The following is an 18,911-nucleotide window of genomic DNA, read 5'->3' on the forward strand; positions in this document are numbered from 1 at the left end:
AACTGATGCGTCTTTCTTCTCCTGGCTTTTTCCCTTTTGCGTTTCATTCTTCTATTTAGATGCTCGCGTCTTGCCCTTTCAACCCTCATTTACTCTTTTTCCTTCTCTCTTTCCTCACTTGATTCGCGCCGTAACGATGTAAAGAGGGCCCATCAACGCGACAGCATCAAATCCTCTCTCGCACGAAACGTGGGCGGCGTAGCGTGCGAATACACGCAGGTATGCGAGAACGAACGTGCAGTGCCTTGACGATTGCTGGCAACGGCCGACCCGACAGGCCACGTGGCGTCCTCTCGTGCGGGCTACCTTACGCCGTAGCCGTCGAAAAAAAAAGAAAGGGAGCAGTGACTCTGCGTCTGGCTCTTGCTTCGCCAACTCTTGCCAAGCAGAACAACCAAGGTTTTTATCCTCGAACAAGGAGCCACCGCGTATCTAAGTACGGTCTGAGTTTCCTCTAAAAATACTTATCGCGTCTTCTTTGCTTCCGCGTCGGCATTGCTTTAATGATCCTAACTGCTACATGGCCTCGTATATCGCAGCTACAAAAGGCCACAAAAGCGCTGCTGCGATATTTGAAAGCTACTGGATTGAGTCAGCGTCTGTGATCCAGACTGAGTAACCGAACGATATACCCAGTAGACTTGCTCTTCTTCCTTTAATCTTTCCGTCCCCTTTTCCCTTTCCCCTGCGTAGGGTAGCCAACCGGGCTCAGTCCTGGTTAACCTCCCTACCTTCCCTTTATCATTTGCTCTCTCTCTCTAACTGCTACACTGTGGGAAAACAAGCACGAAGAAATCTTCACTTCTTCCGATAAACTGGCGGATAATTTACGTTATAGTTAAAGATTCGAAGAGGCGCGAGGGGTGAGGCGGTACCAACGTGGAGCTGACATATATATACAGAAACAAGCAAAAATAACAAGTGACGCATTTTTGTTGGCAGTGACACGCAAATTTTGTTTCTTCTTTAACGTTTGGGACAAGTACACAATCACAGCTGATCTATACACAAAATGTTGTATGCCAATAATTAATGTAGGCTCGTAATTAACATTTTGATTTCACTGTAAGAGCTGCATGAGCTGAGTATAGCTAAATCTTTATTTCCAGGCACGTGCTGTTATAGTGCCTGAAGCACTCAAGCGTTCAAACAATACTGTTCGTCGTACTGTTCTCAAAAACAGGCACCGTACAATAGTTACAGTGAACGGGATGATATTGGAGGCGCAGACTATGAGAGATAGGGGTCTTTGTAAACTAAATTCCAGATTCGTATAAACATCAGAAGGAAGCATCATTTTTTTATTCATGGACGAGCTTTATTCATGGAAGAGAAATCATCACGCGGGCGACGTGGACACTATTGCTTCTTTAGTGTTTCCTAGTGAAGAAAGTTGTCCATCACGGGAGAAAAAACAGTCCGGTGGCTCCGCTGTGCTCTCTAGCACCACGGTTTCTAGCACTTGTAGCGTGCTAACATAATGAGTTACTTTAACGTGATGAAGCTGAAACGTTTATAAGCGCCGTGTTGAGTAGAATGCGCTTATAAATTTCTATGCGGCACTTTGTGGATCCCTGCGTAAAAAGCCCTGTGTAAAACAATACTGAACGTTCTCCGAATGTAGAGTGTCTTCCAGTGTCTCGTGTAGCGCAGTCTTATCGTTCATTGCCTATAAAAATTGGTGGGTACGCGTCATTTCAACATCTGCATCACCGTCATCACACACACACACACACACACACACACACACACACACACACACACACACACACACACACACACATATATATATATATATATATATATATATATATATATATATATATATATATATATATATATATATATATAAACATACACAAGCATACAAACACCGCATGGGTCCGGTACAGAATTAGTTAAACGAATAGAAGTAGGTAGGAAAAATAACAGGACTTTTCTGACGTTTCAGCCGGGGTCCGGCCTCCATCAAGGGTGCGACTGCAAAGATCAAGTACGTCTGCAGTCGCACTCTTCATGACTGTCGGACCTCAGCCGAAACGTCGGAAAAGTCCTGTTATTTTTCCTACGTGCTTCTATTCTTTGCACTATATATATGGTGCGTGCGGGTGCTTGAAGTCGTAACTCCTTGAGTTCAGCATATTATTTATTTAAATTTCTCTTTGTTAATTCGTCGTCGTCGAGAAACGCCATAGGCAATTATTTGTTTTCTTGTTTCGAAGATTTAACGAGCACCCTTTCACACGCTGTACCTTGAGTCAAGTCCACGACCGCCTGCGCCGTTATGGGGTACCGAAAACCCCGCAATCCAAGGCACCGTTGGTGCGCCGAATCGGCAACGCGCTCACGCACCCAGACCGCAGCGACTACCGCCAGTCCGTTCCACGCACTCCTGTGTGTTCCCGCCGCGCGCCCAAGAGGTCCTCCCCGTGCATCGCATTCTGTTGCGCCGGCTACTATCTCTCTGCCTCGTTTGCGAGCCATATCCCCTCGATCAGGGCGAGGCGCATAGCGACGAAGATGCGGATCATAAAGCAGGGCACCCGCTCTTATCGCAACGTGGCCAGGATTTATGGAGCGCCACCGTGGCATCGGTCAGGGCGCACTTACGGGCTTCCATCGGGCCCGGCGCGCCGAGCGTCCGGGACCACACCGGCGAGCGCGGCGGCGCGCCGGCTTGCGTTTCCCGTGAACTCGCATGCATATAGGCGCCGCGCGCGCGCGCGTGGTGTCGGTGTTAGCGTCGAGAAGGGGGACTCCTCAATTCTCGTGGAACTGAGCTGAAGGGGGGGGTGGCGAGGGCAAGGAGGAGGAGTCGCAGAGGACGGAAGTCCCGAGAATCTCTCTGACACCCCACCTGAGTAGGTGTGGCCTGCAAACACATCACGCGGTGCGCTTTTGCTGCTGCTTTCCGTACGCGCCAACTCGCGCACGCCTGCTCTCCCTCTCGGTATTCCTCGGAGACCGCGGCGCGACGCTCGGATATGTGACGCGCGAGGGCCCGCTCCACTTTGCGGGGGCGGCAGAAATGTGGCGGGGGGGGTTTGGAGACGTCGCGCGACTTCCTCGCGAGCGCAGATCAGCGGGTCGTCCTCTCGCGCAGGCGGCCCCCGTACCGCGCTCTGTTACGCAGAATCCCCGTCGGGCATGCTCGTGAAAAAGAGGCAGAGCACCAATGCTGGCACGCATTGCGCAATTAGTTATATGTCATTACGCATTATACTTTGGGCAAGAACGTTTTCAAATGTGTAAAAGCTTGTAATAATAATAATAACAATAATAATAATAATAATAATAATAATAATAATAATATTCTTGTCCGAAAGCTGCGCGTTGTGCTATGAGCAGACTTTTACATAACGATTTACATGTATTTACTTGCAATCATCACGACTTTTTAAAAATTTAATAATAAAGTTTTTTTACTCGCTAACGCTCACTGTATTTCAATTACCTTTTTAGTCACCAATTACAGGTAACCAGTTACATTTTAACGAGACAGGCTGTAACAGGCGACGCATCTTTTAGCACTTAAATTTGGTTGGTACTATAGTCAAAAGGGATGAGAACATGTGCGTGGGTTACCACGCCTCGACTGCGAGCAGGGCAGGCTTGCCGATTTCCACCTCTTTCTGTGTGTGTGCGGGTGTGCGTGCGTGCGTGTGTGTGTGCGTGTGTGTGTGTATGTGCGTATGTGTGTGTTCGTGTGTGTGTTTGTGTGTGTGTTTGTGTGCGTGTGTGTGTGATACATCTCTCTCTCTCTCTCTCTCTCTCTCTCTCTCTCTCCTGGAAGCGCCTTGAAGCGGCCTCATGGGCGTTACAACTTCCCGCTCAATTCTTCTTTGCTTAGTGCAGTCTGTGACTTCTCTGACATAGACAACTTTTTCCCGTTAAACGCACATGTTTCCATCTGTCTGATGCATACGTGACTCCTATACACCTAGCCTTTGCGATTGTAAGAGACGAACAATATTTTTAGGGCTGAACATTATGCGGCTGTATATTAGATTACATTACAGATTTGGCCACCTTTTCAAGGAACGTGAACGTTTGCTCGCGCCCATTACAATTAATCGGAAAACTGGAACAGTGCTTCTGAGGAACGATAACGATGGCCATTGATGCGAGAGAATCACCTATGGATGATTTTTCAGTTTTTCCCTGGCCCTGTCGGAAGCGTCATCCCCTAGCGCCAGCAACAATGAAACGCTGTGCTTCATACATCTAGGACCCAGACCGAGCATCGCGACATTGAGTGATGACAGTATTGTGCGCAAGGGGTGTTCGTGGTGTTACAGCAAAGACCTTCTATCCAGTGCGCGCAATTGTTAGTGGAGATAAACAGCGTGTTAGGGGTGCAGAAGACGCATTGAAAGGACGAGACCAGCACGTTCTATTTACTGTATTTGTGCAATGGTAATACAAATAGGGAAAAAAGTAACGTTAAAGTAAACATTTTTTTTACTAATTGTTCAATTACTTTCGTGAGGCAGTACTTGGTAACTGCAATAAATTACATTTATCAAGGAATTAACTGTCATTGTAATCGGTTACCTTTTTATGTAACCTGCACAAGTCTGGCTGTGAGGAACGTTGTAGTCAACATTAGCGCTTTATATCTTGCACACGATTACGAGGTACACTACACTTAGAATCAACCGTTGCGAGTCCATTCACCCAAGAAGTGCAATTTGAGGGCCTTAATTGCAGACGATCGCACGTTGAATGTCGCCAGCACAGGCGCTCTGAGATCGGCGCGGCGTGCGTATGCGGGGAAGAAGGCACACAAGCGTTGCAAAGTTATGCAGGGACCGCAAACGTCTCTTTGCCGGGAACACAAAGGTTTCGGAAGCTATACCAAGAGGGTGCCGGGCGCCAAGGCCTCTTAAACTCGTTCGAATTTGGGTTGCGATTCTGCAAAATAGTACAGATCAGCTGGTTTCTCTTTCTTTCTTTCTTTCTTTTTTAATGTCGTTATTTGATGCAGCTTTCGCAGGTGGCAGCAAGCCCACTCAATCCAGTTGATACATTAGTAGACGGAAATTAACCGTCCTAATGTACCATGCAATTTTTTTCTGTGGGCCTCTTCACACCGCGCTCTATCCACACCACTATTCATCGTGTTCGTGTTATGTTTTCGTCCCTTCTTGTGTCCCTGTTTGAACGCCTGCCTTTCAGTAACATGAATCCCTTCCGATTTTATCAAATTTCTGTCGTTCTACATACTATCCTCATCGAACGACATGTTTCCCAACAGTAATCTAGCATGTTTTCCTCTAGTTGACCAAGATGTAGATGAACATCATTATCCTGTGATACCAGAAAACAGCTCTGGCAGCGAAAAAAATGTTTCCCGGTGTGACAGCCTTGGCAACTCAAGCGAACGACAGCTAGCATTCTCCAACGCGCGCGGCCGCGTTCATTTCTTCGCATATCATTTCCATTGCGAATTTTTCGTGCGCACTGTTGTCTATGGAGCCATTAATGAGTCAGCTGTCCCCATCAGTGCTACCAGATGGCAATCCTGAATAGCTGTTACGAAAATGTCATAATATTTTAGTGGAACCCTAATAGCCTTTGATTCAAATCTGCTGACTTTCGCAAGTTGGTTGCACAATACAGCTTCCTCGTGCTATGCATGCAAGAGGCTGGAGGACGTGATGACTTTCGTCTTTATAATTACATGATATATAAATCAGCTTGTCCAGCTGGAAACAGTAGATAGATGCTCTGCGTTAGAAAAGATTTGCCCTCTCACCTTATTCAAACAAGCAGTTCAGATTTTCCTTAATATGTAGCCTGCAAAGTATATCCCGATAAAATATGTGCTTGGTAAAAATATGGTAAAAAGAGGAATTGCGAAAATGTGTTCCACTAATGCACTTAATAAATCATGCCATCATTGCACCGACGAAGCGTTCACACAACAGACCATGCGCCTACATGATACAGGTTATGCCAGTGAAGTTCTGATATCATTTGCAGGAAGAATACTAAGGAAAGCGCAGCAATCTGGGGCCCTCTGAACGTGCGGAAGGAAAGAGTAACCGTGAGAAGAAAAAAAAAAGACCAACAGTTATACCCTATATCCACCGGTTGTCGCACAACCTAAAGGAAATTGCCCGCCGAGGTAACACTAATGTGGTCCTTTCTGCACCTAACAAACTGATCAGCTTATGCAAAAAGACAAGACCAGAAAGGAATAGAGTGCTCTTAGCTGCCAAGTAAAACATAGGAAAAAGTTTAGAGATGGCAAGACTTCAGTTATATATCGTGAACCATTATCGCGTGGAATGTATTACGTCGCGCAATGACAGGTCACCCGAGCACAAAAATAAGGTCGACAAAGTTGCATCAGATGGGCTTCTCTCTCTTCACTGAAAGCAGCATAAGTGCTCCCCTCTCTTTGAATGAACAACCATTACTTGTAGAAGTAAGTGCGAACTGACTAGACTTTTAATAGAAGCTGAGCAGACTGCTGCCCTGGGGGAATCGTGTATTAGTAAACCGTCATTGGCTCTCTCTGATAACGAATTGAAATTTTTGAGCATGGCTTAAGAAATCACTTATAATAATGTTTCGCTTTGAATGTTTAACTGTTCACGTGGCTGTGACTCATGTTGGCTGAGTGTATAAGCACGACCTGGTTTTCGATAATAAACATTGTTGGAAGTTTATGTTGTGTGTGTCCCTGTGTGTCTTCTCTTGTCCTGTCTTATAATCGCGCTACTGTAAACGTATTCAAGATTATTATCATACCTGATAAGTTGAACTTTGTCACACCTAACGAATAGCGCAAATCTAGTGCGTGCATGACCTAGCACGTCAAGATGATCTTCTACAAAAAAGAAAAAAGAAGAAGAATGAAAGCAAGATAGGTTACTCCTTGCGCCAATATACGTCGACAATGATGTTCCTGATAATGGCGTGCCTGAGCTCGATGTATGCTCATTGCAAGAAAGGTTTCAAACAGAGAACACCGACATGCACAGCAAGAAAGATGAAACGCGGCACACCAATGGAGAGAATGGTGTTCACCTGAGCTTATTGGATGCACATTGCAAGGAAACCAGCAATGTGTCGTGCGTATTCTCCCCTGCTGGTCATGTCAGTGCTTTCTGCTGGAAACCTTTCTTGAACGACGTTCTTATTCCCACTGTACATTTCAGAGTAATACATCTTTCTTTTTAAATTTTAGCTTGTATCTTTATGTAAAAGACAGCGCGAATATGAATTTTGAAAACTTCGTAGTTTCGCCCAATGTGCGAACCACTGAGCATGACGGCTTGCGCTCCTCCAGAACCCTGTTGCTTCCCGGATCACCATATTTCGTTATTTTACAAACTTGCGAATTTCACGCCTTGACAGTTTATCGTCGTCTTCCTTTTTAGATTTTTCGCTAGCTTTGGAACACTGGGATGCTTCGGCATGCCAGATTGCTATAGGACGTATCGAAATGTCCCTACATTTATGATACCTGTTCAGCGTGCAGAACTTTCGACCAGGCTACAAAGTTGGTATATGCAGAACGGAGCATGTGGCAGGCTTCGCATCGATCGCGGGATATCGCCACTATGAGAACTACAGCGGTGCGTTGCCGAAAGCGATAACCCGAACTGCAACTAAGCCACTGTATAAAAGATGCTAGAAACGTTTCTGGAAATGCTGCAAGTGAATATATTTCGCATAATTCTATATCTTCTCATCCTGCGCCTTCTCGTAGTCAGTATGCTTGGTCAATCTCAAAGTTTGTGATATCGGTTGCACAACACAAAAACGTAAAGCCGAGAGAAACTTAAGTGCATTTATAAAAAACTAAATAAGTGAAAGAAAACGAAAAAAATTGTGAATTTGTAACTACACCCACAATCAAAGAAACGGCAATATGAACGTTAAGAAAGAAAAAAAAAACAAGGAAAAGGAGGCAAAATGCTTTGAGCAACGAACGATGCCCGGGCCAGCCACAAAGGTGCTTATGCGCACTAATCTCGATGCAAGGCTAATCAATTTGAATCAGCGAGCACTTTCTTCTCGGAGACTGCTCCGGTATACGAAGCGGCAAATTACGGCTGCATGAACACCACGAACGATTGGACAACAAGCGCCGTTTAAGAAACAAGCGGCTATTACGCTTGTCACGCAGATCTGTCAAAGTCGTATCGCGACCGATAAGATCTAATGTACTTTCGGCATGTAAATTAATGCCTGCAGGCGTCCAAGACACGTGCATCGTTGCCCGTCGTTGCAGGACGAAAAGGAATAATAATAAAAAAAAGCCCTCTCGGTTGCCAGCAGCGTCTTTTGGCTGCTCACTAGTTTGCTGCGGGAGACCTTTCTGCGGCGGCGACTACTCCGGTGCCGAGAGATTCCAGAGGAAGCGCTGCGACCAGCGCCGCTTCGTCCCGCGACTGATCAGGCCCGCTGCGCGCGGCCAAAACAAAGCCAAGGAGCGCGCGCGCCGGCCGCAGCTTTAATTGGACGGCGTCTCGCCGGGCCCTGCGCGCTGCGGGCGCTGCCCAGTTGTCCCATCGATCATCATTTGGACGGCAGAAACGAGTGGCCGACCATTTTCCTTACATAACCAAAAGGGGGAGAAGAGGGGGGGGAGGGCTCTCGACTTGACGCCGCCGACAGAATGCCAGCACAGACGTGCCCTGAAATTGCTATTTACTTACGCATGTCTTCATTACGCCTGAAAGCACCCCGTTTGCTGATTACTCCGCGGCGAGCTCCAGCGGTGTAAGTAGACCTGGGCGCGTGTCCCTCGCTTAGCGCAGCCCCGCGGAATTGCGCACGCGCGCGTTCATTTGCACAGCGTTATTGTGATGATATATCGCCCCCGGTCTTCTACAGATGTCGGCTCGGTTCTCACGCCGCAAGAGAGCATCTTTTCCTCCGTGGATGTTGTCGTAATAAATCAAGCCTTCCTGTAGTCTGTTTATAAAGTCAGCAGGCGGCACAGGTATCGCCGGCGCCAAGGAGCGCTTTAACGAGGAGACGACATCTCGCGTTGCGCGCAGCCGGCCGCCCCTCGCCGCCTCTCGCCCGCCGGGGCCGATTCCGCAGCGCGCAATCGAGGCACGACACCGGAGCCGCCGGCACAGCTCGCTCCTTCGAACGAGCGAGGGTCGGTATCCGTACGTCACGCGCAGCGATTGTCATCGGTGCCTACGTACGGCGTGAAGGACCCCGACGCAAACGCTAAACGGTATCCGGAGGTGTGCGTTGCACGGTCAACGTAGCTCGCAGGTCTTTGTCATCAATGTGTTTCGTATCGCACCATTGCACCGTAGTCGCACCGCTTTATTCATGCATGCACGTATGTTAAGGTGCAATATATTGCAAGAACCCAAACAAGAGGTACCTCAAGGGAAAAAAAAAAGAAAAGATCGAACAGACTTAATGGAGTACCGAAAACTTAATATGATATGCACCAAGGGTGGTTGGATGTCATTCTGTCTGCCGCAACCGAACTATTAGGGAACCGTATTCACAAACTCCAAACGTCAGCCAATCAGGAACTCCTTCACGTAAGAGAAGTTTCAAAAATGCAGGCCCTGGTCTTTTTTCTTTTTTAAAAATATTAAATTAAAGGAGACCTTGACATCTTTATTGGCACCGGTAAGTCCTTTTAGCAGTGCAAGCAAAATTAAAAGCGCAAAAAAATGTTACGAACTGGCGACAGTCAAACAGCACAAACATGTGCGAAGTTCTACCCACAGAAGAAAGTGAAATGACACTAAGAGACGCACCTACAGTTCCGCAAACAAGTGGAAGTGTTCAGAAGAGCAATGAATTGGACTAGTTGGTCTGAAAACACGTACGCAAATTCAATTTATATCTACGCAAAACGACACATAACAACATATAACAACGCCAAATGTGAGCTACGCACATACACCATACCATACAAACTGTGGTATTCAAAGAAAAACTAGTAGTAGTGTCAACCACAATACCTTTAGTAAGAACTTAATATATTTGTTCTTTACAAAAATATTTTAAAAGCCACACGTGTTCTTTTCTGTAGCTCTAGCGTTGGCCGCGGGCCAAGTATTTCTTTCAGAGTGATAGGTCTACGGTCTAACAAAATTAAATCGGCCTTCGGTCTTCGCCTCACGCTATCGTGTCGCGGACACTAGAGAAGGAGATATTGTACGTCTTCTTCAGCTTGGCCATACTGGTACTGCTGATTAGCAACGTATTGAATCCTGTGTAAAAAATGACACCTAAATGCTGCGCCAAGCCGCAGACGCTGCAATAAAGTTACGAAATTTTATACCGTCACTCAACTTTGGCGGAATGGACAACCTAACGTTACGATCTATAAAGAATAATTCTCCCTCTCCTCGGAAATTCGCATTGTCAAACACATACTGTAGCTCTTTAGACATTTCTTCATCATTATTCGGGAAAACAAGTTTTCAGGCACGCACATACAGTAATCATTTACGCGATTTTTCAGCGTAGCCTACAAACATACGAAAATGTCCGTCTTCTCTTTCTCTCACTTAACTTTTTTCCATGGCCTCGTAAGAATGCACATTCGTATTAAGAGTGACTTTAGTTTTCGTTCAGGCTCAAGCTTGAATGCCTATAATTTTCAATGTTCTGGGAAGCCGTCTTCTTCTCAGACTATCGCTATGTTTCTCTTGAGTGTGCGATGAGGTCAGGTTATTTCGTGTCCAACTTTAATTATGGCGAGAAACAAAAAATATATTGGTAGTCTCATGGAGCTAAAGTTTGATTAGGCCTCGTTAAAGCGTCACAAGTTGACCGGCTCTCTCACGTCAATGCAACTGCGAAAACTTTCTCATTTAACTGCAATCAGCAGCGACATCGAAAGCGCTTCACACCCATAATATGACTGTGATTGTCTCTAAGACGTCGACGTTCTTGGCCCGATAGCAAACAAAAGCAGCGATGCAGCTCCAATCTCCTATATTTGAGCATCGCCTTGTTTGCCCACTCTTAGAGTCCGGGCAAAGGGGGCTTAATTTCTCGATGGTATAGCGTCCGACGGAGCGGTTCCACAGCTTGTTGCCCACCGTCGAGCCGGAAGGCATCATGCCGCCTTCGCACTTTTCAGGAATCGCCGTAGCCGCGCTCCGAGGAACCGCGACGCAACGCGACAAGTCCATTATCCAATTAACCAGCCCCTCCCCGTAGCCCGCGACGCGTGGGCTGCAAACCCGGCCGCTGCACGACCTGCCGTGCGGGCGAGCGCGCCCGACCGCGCCGGCGGCCACTGCGGCGCGCGGGCCGAGGTGCACAGCCAAAATAGACTCGCGCGCGCATAGTGCGTGTCATTTCTGCAGCGTTCCTCCCTGACCACGTGAGGCGCGCCCGGAAAGGAAAAGACAAGGGCCGCTGTCAGTCAACACTGCCAGGCCGGATCCGGAATACGAGTCGTCCGCGCGGCGAGTACGCGCGCAGCGCGCGCCTCCGTGCTCCGACTTCATTTGCGAGCAGCACAAAACGAAAGCAATGACACCTGACACTGATGCGCGGCCGAGGCGACGCTGACCGACAAAGAAGAAGTAGAAAACGCACGCACGGGCATGCGCGCGCGAGAGGGAAGGTTCAATGACAGAGGGAACAGGCAGCAGACGGATTGTTTCAAGCCATGTCAGATGTCACGGCGCCCTGAGTTTAGCAACGCGGCAGTCGGGGAACCAGACGTCTCGGGCCGCGATGGAAAGGAGGCGCCCGCTGCGAGCCAGGTTGCGCTCAATGACAGCTCGCTGCTCCCCGGGCGCAGCGCCGCGGCGCATAAAGCACGCTTGCGGCGGCGCCCCGTCCCGGGGTTGCCAGGGGCCGCCTCGCAGCCGTGCGCTTAATCGGAAAGCCGACAAGCGAGAAACCGCCGCAAAGCAAACAAAACGCCCGCCTCTGCAAGGCTTGTTGTCAGCGGATCGGCGTCTGTTTACGGCCGCGATGTGTTTGTAGACGTGCCTGCCGAGGAGGGGGCCACCACATTTTTTTTATATGTATTATTATTATTATTAGTAGTAGTGGTTCGTCTCCTTCTTCTCCCGGCGCCGAAAGAAAACGTCGCCCTGCCATTCTGTGGCGCTGCAGCGGCCGGGCTTAGCGCGCCTCCGCGGGCAGCCGACGAGTGACGGTCGCCCGCGGCAGCGCGAGCCGCGACTCGAACAAGGGACTTCGCCACGGTTACGACCTGCACGACTCCTTTACTGCGGCCCACAATATCCGCTGGTGCGCTGCTAGCTGCTTCCACGGGCGCTTGACGCCTCCACTACGTTTCCTGCGTGCCTGCTTGTCTGCCTGCCTGCCTGTCGAAATATTTTTCGCGTTGCGCTCACTCGTCTGCGTAAACGGTGCTGTGCAAGCGCAGCGTATATAGTGTCCAGTTTTCCTTGTCGTGATGTGAGTTTGCGGTTCGGCTTTTCTTGGCAAATCTTTCACATGAAGAGCTGCACACCTGTACATATTTGTTTTGCACTATTGCAGCAACACCTGTATACGTGTTGCAGAACGCAGACTTTTGCACCGTCTATACTCTAATAACTTTCCTTTCAGCAACACTTCGTTTATTTTTGCCGCTCATGTGCACCCTGCGGCCTTATACTCGGGCATGAAGCCGCCCAAGCAGCAAGCAAACATTCCCGAAGGGTGGCGCGCATCATACATTTGCCGCACCAGCGAGACCGCAGCGTGTATGCAGGTCCACTGTCGCCAATGTAGCGGGTGTAAATTGCATCAAGTGCAAATCAACTGAATGCTAACTTAGCACCCATAAGCTAAGTGATTGCTTTGATTAAAGTATAGGCACAAATCGGTCTGAGCATGTAGATATGATGGCGGCCATCAGGAACTACCGCACCAGGTGTCAAAAACTAGAAAATGCCTCACTCGTCTCATGTTCCATCTCTGGACATCCCTGCCCCCTCCTCGCACACGACTCCCTCCTCGTAGCGACAGTGTTCCGGTTCTTCAGAGAACCACCCAAGCAGCGTTAATCTCGCTTGGGGATCTAATGTACTGACCCCAACGGGAACACGAGATGTAATGCAACAGGGTGACATACTGTAAGCCGTCAACAACAGCTCCCTGAGTGGTTAAAAAAAAATTATTGGGTTTTACGTGCCAAAACCACTTTCTGATTATGAGGCACGCCGTAGTGGAGGGCTCCGGAAATTTCGACCACCTGGGGTTCTTTAACGTGCACTTAAATCTAAGTACACGGCAGGCACGTACCCAGGGGGGGGGGCGCCCCCCCCCCCCGAAATCAAATGGCATACCCCTCCCCACCCATGCCACTACTCCTCACACATTCCTAAAGCGCTGCCAGATCAATGTTGAGACTTGGCAGCTATTCATCGGTCAGCATTATGCTGCCTTTTTCACTCCTTTTGGATGGCGGTAGTTATCAGCATCTCTTGGGATGTGAAGGCCAGTTTTCTCATAGATTCGGTGCCCCCGCGATTAACTCGAGATGCGTTCACTTGTCACCATCCATTCAACAGTCACGCGCATAGCTGTTGCTTTTGTTAGTTCAACCTTCTTTGTTTAGGCTCATCCTGGGACCAGGAAAGGGATGCGGCTGTTAGTCAGCTGGTCTGTACTCTCGTGGAACGAGTTGCGGGCGGAGAAAACGCCAATTGCGTTTAACTTTTCTTTTTGCTTCATTATTTCCTTGAATGACAGCTCGCCGCGACGCTGGCAGATGCCCAGACTCATATACACGTGATATGGGTTAGATAAGGTGGGAAATAAAATAATGTGAAACAGCGTCCATCACGAAAACCTGCAATAACCCTTAAACCCATAATCAAGATGACTGTCGCCCGTTACCTCGTCTGGTTTTTCCCTAATTGTATAGCACTTTTCGTGCAAAATTGGCAACCGGAAACAAAAATCGCAAGGAGTTGAGAAATCAAGCGATCTACTAAGGGAGAGAGCCAAGGCAACAACCAAACTGCAAGGAAAAGCGAATATAACAACAAATCTAACAAATATAACCGTTGCTTATGAAAATATTGATGCATCAACATCTTTTTATTTAAAAAGGAAGTAGAGAAAACACCGCCGGAAGCGGACAACAATTACGTGTTTTGAATGACGCTTCTACAGTTATCGGTCGAACCGCCTCACGTAGCCACTTCTCTATTATGATTATGTGGGTGTTTTTCTAACCTTTCGCGTTGGGCGCAGTACGTCTACAATCGCAGTATCCTGCGCTCTACGCGGTTGTATGGGACTGGCAGCCACACAGCGGTACGCAACTTCCCAAATAACAGCACGGGTCGTTTTCGCACTTGGAGCAGTAAACGAGGAATCCAAAAGAACTGTGATTGTTCCGCAAATATATATTTTGCTATAGTTCTTCCAGAGCTAATACGAAAAATGCTACTATAGTCGGAGACAACTTATGTCTACAGTGAAGCCTCACCCACGCCCTCATTACAACCAGCCACTGTTCCTCCACGAGGCTGCAAATAATCCGTACTTCAAACTTTTCCTGTTACCCAATTAACGCGGTAACCACAAAAAAGGTAAAATTATTAGCGCTCAACTTTACACGTTTTCCCTCGCCTATTACAGTGGAATGACGAAAGCCTAATTCTTTATTGAACTGAAATGCTTGCTTCACTGCAGCTATTTATTGTCAAGCTTCACTTCAGTTGGCAGTGAAGTTTCATGAGTAAACCGGCTCAGCAGTGAAAATAACTGTACCGCAGGCTTTTGAAGACTGAAATATACTCAGACTCCGTACACTTTGTCCATGTCCGTTGCACACCTCAATGCTTCCGCCGATGGAAAGACTCTTCAAGAACAGCGGACGATCCGGAGCTATCAAGCACGACGCCATTTTGATAAGGCCGCATGACGATGATTTCGTTTGCTTCTGTGATTAACTGGCGGATTAATATTGCTACATGCGTGTGGTATTTGTTTGAACGAGGCGCGTGGGTGCCATCACTCCAGAAAAGTGGAGGAAGAACGAACTGGGCTCGCGCTGTGAATCTAACCGGTCAGCGCTGCAAGGGTTGTTTTAAATATAACCTATAAATAGTTTCTCGTCTTACTGACTCATCTTTCGCGTAAGAATATCTACAGAGGATCTACAGCTTCCTTAATTCTACACAAGAAAAGCAGGGAGATACCTATAGAGAAAGGGGTCAGCAGGGAGACACAATTTCTCCAAAGCTATTCACTGCTTGCTATTCACTGCAAGCAATTAAGCTGGGATATCTTAGGAGTAAAGATCAACGGCGAATATCTCAGCAACCTTCGGTTCGCCGATGACATTGTTCTATTCAACAACAATGCAGACGAGTTACAAGAAATCATTGGAGACCTTAACAGAGAGAGTGTAAGAGTGGGGTTGAATATTAATATGCAGAAGATAATGATAAATAGCCGGGCAAAGGAACAAGAGATCAGGGGTGCGATCTTGTACGCGTTCCAAACTCGAACGGAGGCGGTCCGTTCTTTCCGTCGCGAAATTGGCGGTCCGTTCCGTTGCATTCGTCCGATAGCAGACAACACGGAATGATTGACAGCAGATATCACTTCACAATTGACGTCATGGCGTTCTTCACCGTTCAAACTGACCAACCGTGTGCGGCTCGGTGGAACGGACCGCCTCCGTTCTATTTTGGAACGCGTACAAGATCGCACACCAGGATCACCAGTGGGCCTCTAGAGACTGTGAAGGAGCACGCTTACCCAGGTCAATTAATCAAAGGGAACCCTGATTATGAGAAGGAAATTCACAGAAGAATAAAAATGGGTTGGATCGCATACGGCAGACATTGCCAGCTCCTGACTGGAAGTTTGCCATTATCATTGAAAAGTAAGGTGTGCAATCAGTGCATTTTGCCAATGCTGACATATGGGGCAGAGAGTCGGAGACTGACAAAGATGTTTGAGAGCAAGGACCACGCAAAGAGCGATGGAACGAAGATTGCTAGGCATAACATTAAGATACAGAAAGACAGCTGTTTGGATAAGAGAGCAAACGGGTATATACGATATTCTAATTGACATCAAGAGGAAAAAATGGAGCTGGGCAGGTCATGTAACGCGCTGGTTAGATAACCGTTGGACCATTAGGGTTGCAGAATGGGCACCAAGAGAAGGAAAACGCAATCGAGGACGACAAAACACTAGGTGGAGCGATGAAATTAGGAAATTCGCGGGCGCTAGTTGGGATCGGTTGGCGCAGGACAGGAATAATTGGAGATCGCAGGGAGAGGCCTTTGCCCTACACTGGACTTAAAACAGGCTGATGATGATGATGATGATGATGATGATGATGAAGGTGGTGCCCCCCCCCCCCCCCCGAAAAAATATTCTGGGTACGTGCCTAATACACGGGTGTTTTCGCATTTCGCCCCCATCGAAATGCGGCCGCCATGGCCGGGATTCGATCCCGCGACCTCGTGCGCAGCAGCCTGACGCCATAGCAACTGAGCAACCACGGCGGGTAGTGGTTTTAAATACCGAAGCTACGTGCTGCTGCGGCGACTCCTTCCTTTCGATGACAGTGCACGAGCTGGGCGAAAGAGATAAATGCGAGAAGGCGCTCACTCATTCTTATCCCTGCAGGGTAACAAAGGCAGGTCAACGAGCTATTCGTCGGCTCTTTTCTTACTCCTCTGCTTTTCAATCACTGAACTCGTTACGCGGCGAGTGAGGCGAACCGCAAGCACGCGGCCTGCTTAAACCCCACCAAATGGCTCAACAAGGGCGCGTTATAGGGGCAACGCGCCCGCGTGGCTCGTAAGCCCCCGGTCGGCGCTGATCTCTTGGGCCCGGAACATACGCATCTGGTGACCCGGTAAGCGGCGACGACTCACCTGCGGGGGTGCGCGGCGGACAAAGGGAGCGCACCAATCCCGCCGATCATCGCTGCAGGGCCGTGCGGCGAGTGCAATGACTTTTTACGAGCACATTTAACGAGGACCGGTCACTTTGCGCAACAGGATGTGCATGCGGTCAGGTTCCCCGGAGCACAAGTGTTTTTCGGCCGGAGTAAACGCGCGCGGCAGTAAAGGCGAGACGAGGCCCCCGCCGAACGGCGCTGTCGACTAATTGCGGCCGCCGTGAGCAGCACCGAGCGTGTTGTGCTGGTCTCGCCCGGCCCCTAATACCCGGCGGATTAAGGTATACGGCCACGCGAGCCATACGCCGCCTGCTCTTTGACCGGTGCCGCCGCAACCACCATCACCGACACCACCATCGGGCAGGTTTTTCATTGAGGATCGCGCACCACCGTGTGTACTACGGCGAAGCCGGAAGAGGGTTTATTTGCTCACGCTCTGCAGATACCCATATTACAACCGTGCGTGTAGCCGTCGTGGGAATATCGTCAGAAAGCGCCGACTGCGTATCGAAGCGGATATCGGGCTTCCTACACTGCCACCCGGCAAGCCCTCACTGGTTGTCGGTATAAGTACACGCGAGGCGCGGGTATGCCCTGGACTAGATGGGTATGCACTCCATCTAGTCCGTCCGGCGCAGCTTTATAGTTCGAAAAGGTACCTTTGTCAAGATTAGCCTTTCTACTATGAAACAATGTCTCAGCGTCAGGATGCAGCCTGCTGTATCCCGCAAGGTTTACAGTAAATAAACACATTGTCGCATACATGTGCCGCATTTTAAGACGATTTCAGTATGTCGCGTAATGGTATATACCTGCCACGCATTATCGTATGTGCTGCGCCTGCAAGTCAAGCCCATTCTTTAGCTCTTTATGGTGATACCTGGTTCTGGACTGTCTAGTTTCTTTCAGGTAACGTTTAACCTTACGTAATCCTGAGGCCAGCAGCGGAAGCTTTCTCTCCTTTACACGTCACGAATGACCAGAGTGATTCTATTCAGAGTGAACTGATCACGTTGTGTGATCAGGATCCAAGAGCGCATCAGTCCTCGCACCTCTCCCTTTCTAATGCAGAAGGTAGGGCTAGTTGGAAACTTGGCATTATTGATTGTTTCCAGCGCTTCTAGGAAATAAGAGGAAGGGAACAGGGCAGAAAGAAACGCTGCTGTTTATCTCATGTTACGGTAAAATATTACGGACCATGTGACCACATAAAAGGCATCAAAGTGCATAATTATCAATAATCATCACGTATGGCTAGCACGTAGCCGCTGACATGAAAGTCACACAGTAATTATGTTCTTTTATAATGCAAATCGTTTTGTGTAATAATGTACATCTTTAACTTTTACACTTTCCCCTGTTGGAATTCTTTTTTCGCGCTAGGACCACTCTTTCAAAGTTCACCAACCTTTCGCCCACAGTGACCTACTCCGGTTTTTGTTCCTCCACTTGGCAATTCATGAGTGGGACCAAATATTGAGGTCAGTAGCTGACGTAGTTAATGCAGCTAAATTTTTATAAGCACCAAATCAATTTCTTTCGCTCACTAAGAGACCGCTAACATAAACACGAGGATGTCTTGCATTGCTTCCACCCCAATCTGACATCTTGCTTTACGTCTATTCTCATGCTTTTTTGAAGCAATCATTTTATACTTCTGTGTTTGCTTTTCCAAATTGCTGTATTGTATTTTCCAATGCAAGTTTTTTCTTGTATATTTCTACCTTTGTAAATGAGGAACTGTATTTGTACTTCTTTATGCAAGTGTTTCTCTATGTTGTTTTCTAGGAGTACTGAACAAAATGTTTAGCGCCGCGGTAATCTTTGTTGCGCACACGAAATTTTCGGTGTTCATTGTACTAAAATGTCTCCCACCCCCATGTAATGACCGATGGGCCTTTAGGGTAAATAAAAGCAAAGGAAAGAAAAAGAATAATACATTGGAATAAATTGGTCGACTTAAGGCGTTCACAGGAGACCATGGGCATATCGCGCGCAATGAGAGTGAAAATAAAGAAAGAATAGACAATAATTAACAAACGAAATTACTTTCACT

At 47.9% G+C, this 18,911-nt stretch overlaps 1 protein-coding gene across 1 annotated transcript in view; it reads right to left on the minus strand.

The window, feature by feature from the left end:
• The window catches only part of LOC135903139 (iroquois-class homeodomain protein IRX-6-like), a 211,886-nt gene that overhangs the window by 123,233 nt on the left and 69,742 nt on the right, over positions 1–18,911 (minus strand). The window lies entirely within an intron of this gene.

The sequence above is a fragment of the Dermacentor albipictus genome, chromosome 1 (assembly GCF_038994185.2).
Source record: "Dermacentor albipictus isolate Rhodes 1998 colony chromosome 1, USDA_Dalb.pri_finalv2, whole genome shotgun sequence".
Taxonomy (NCBI): domain Eukaryota; kingdom Metazoa; phylum Arthropoda; class Arachnida; order Ixodida; family Ixodidae; genus Dermacentor; species Dermacentor albipictus.